At 46.7% G+C, this 2,666-nt stretch overlaps 1 protein-coding gene across 5 annotated transcripts in view; it reads right to left on the bottom strand.

The window, feature by feature from the left end:
* Window positions 1-2,666, bottom strand: part of MTMR2 (myotubularin related protein 2) — a 62,639-nt gene that overhangs the window by 20,155 nt on the left and 39,818 nt on the right. The gene's annotated exons all lie outside the window — the stretch shown is intronic.

Raw genomic sequence — 2,666 nt, 5'->3', positions numbered from 1 at the left:
TGCTGAACCCAAGCCAAAAGAGTGGTAGGCATTTAGTACCACCAAGGATTGTACAATGCCTGAGACCATCATTGTGTGCCTCTCGCTGAGTGTGGGATGCTCATGGGTTATCAACCAGGCCGTTTGTGGTCATGCTGGCTTTTTAGACCACAAAGAAAAAACCCTTTCTCTTTCATTAGTTGTGCAAGCAAGTCAGAGAAGAGCAGGATGCTGCTTTTGGAGTTCCCTTGCCTTATTCAGGGCTCTGCAAAATGACTTCATTCCTATACACATAAGCTGTATTGGGTAACTTCAATATGCAATGTCTATGTACACCCCAACCTACACACAGCAAGGAAGACGGAGGCTGAAACACAATTAAGATAGAGAGCAAACATACACCTTCTAAAACCACAATATGACTCCACTAATATGCAGCCATAGGATTAGACTGGGATTTCAAAGTTGCAGCTTGCAGACCCCTATCATCTGGCCCCCAGCAGATGAGACTCCCTATATGGGTCTCAGAGCTGACCCATATAAGATGCATGATGGACTAGCCCCATGTGCAGGACCTGGGGCACACCCCATGTGGGTCCCAGACTGGCAGGAGTGGGTGCTGTGTACGGCACATGTCCTGGACTGACCCTGCATGGGCCTGCTGGGACAGGTGCCACATGCTGGATCGGGCATATGCGGGAGAAAGGGCCCAATCCAGCCCCATGGAATTCATCTGACCTATGGAGCAGCTCCATGCCACTCATAGAGCCCATGGGGCCAGATGAGCTTGACACCTCTGGATTAGACAAAGATTTCAGAATCACTGGGACTGAAATACCCCTTTTCATAGCATGGGGTAGAACTACTTAAGAATAGAGGTGCGCCGATATATCAGTGGCATAATGGATCAGCACTGATAAAAGGAAAATTAACATTATGGGCAATCAGTTTTTTGGCCAGTGTAGCCAATAAGGTCAGTAATAAATGCTGCATGCATGTGTATCTCTGAAGCATGCACGTGGCCAGGAATGCAGCCAGGCAGCGTGGAGAGCAGCATCCAGCCGGTAAGTCTGTGGGGAGTAAGGGGCATGGGGGAAGGAAGAGGCGTGGGAGGTGTGTGCAGATTGAGGCCCCCGCAGTGAGGGAGGTAGTGGGGCAGGGGTCCATACAGAGACAGGGAACCACACCCCTCTCTACATCCCCGGGACTAGCCACCTGCAGCTCCATCCTGCTCCTGGGGTCACAGTCACTGTCCTGGCTGGACAGCGCCTATCCCTGCCCCACTCCCTCCCTCACCATGGGGGCCTTGATCTGCCACACCCTCCATGCCCCTTCCCTTCCCCCCTACAGACTTACTGGCAGGAGGCTGCTTTCCAAGCTGCCAGGATGCATTCCTGTAAATTGGCTATTGGATCGGTACCGGACAATACGGCTGTTTAATAATCGGCCACCGGTATCAGCCAAGAAAATGTTTATCAGTGCACCCCTACTTAAGAATATGCTGTTTCTCTGCAGGCTCCAGGTATTATCACCTCCAATATTCCAAGATTTCAGGCTTCACCTTTGCTGTAACAGGGCACTGTTGGGTGATGAATTAAAAAGAAATGCTTCCTCTGCAGCATGTCAGAAAAAGCAAATCTATTTCAATTCCCCAAAGAATGGGTAATATAAGTGTGTTGGCAAGGTGCTAATCTGTCGTTTTCTCTGTGGCACCACAGTCTTTGAGTCACCACTAGGAGACAGGGACCACATTGCTCTATACAGTCTAGTACAGTCCTGAATAAAGTATATCAGGCAGGGAGAAATAGCACTTGTGAGCTAGTTCTCCACTCCCAAGAGAGGTCAAGCATAGCCATAATTTTAGACGGGGCTGATTCTGAACTAAGCCATGTGGCATCCATTATTTGAGACCTTATTCTCCTTCCTTGACAACACACAACATTTCTCTTGAAAAAACTGTCCCCACATACTCTACCCTTCCCATTCTGAATGAACATTTAGTGCTCTTCCCTCTACAGCACCTCCTCAAGTATCTGTTTCTATTTGTTTTCCTCTGAAAGCAGCAACCACAGCTACATATTGTGGTTCCACTGCATAGTTGACCAGAGCACGGGATCTTTCCAACACAGCTACCTTAGGAAAACATCACAAATGCTAAGCTTCATAACCCCTGGTAATATTTTCCTATTGCTCCCCACCTTGTTTAGAAAATGAAAGCTTTAAGTTATTCCAAAGTCCTTTAAAAACGTTCTGGTTTTAGCTGTCTTATTCACTTTGCAATTTTGTTTCATATTCTGCCAGGCAGCATGCAATAAAAATCAAGGAGTGAATTCAGTTTTAAATTTCATTTGCCACGTGATTTCGTTTACTTACTCCAGCCCAAACTGGGCAAAGTTAAATAAACAAACTGAAATGCATCAGAATTTTGAAAGGATTATAAAACCTTATGTTTCAAGACTTAAGTCATCCTCTACTGAAAAGGAGTTAGATGGAAACTTTTTCTGTGACCAGGTCACAATATGTAACTGCCTACTGCACTGTTGCTTGCTCTTCTTCAGCAGATGGTACTGGTCACTTCTGTTCCACTATCTTGCCCCCAAAGGGATTATGGGTCTTATCTGGTGTGGTTATTGGTATGTTCCATCAGTCAGAATTCAGATCACACAGGCAGGGGGTCGTCTTCACTG

This window comes from Alligator sinensis, unplaced genomic scaffold (genome assembly GCF_000455745.1).
Source record: "Alligator sinensis unplaced genomic scaffold, ASM45574v1 scaffold116_1, whole genome shotgun sequence".
Classification (NCBI taxonomy): domain Eukaryota; kingdom Metazoa; phylum Chordata; order Crocodylia; family Alligatoridae; genus Alligator; species Alligator sinensis.
The sequence above is the reverse complement of the archived record's forward strand: the minus strand, read 5'-3'. Positions and strand labels throughout refer to the sequence as shown.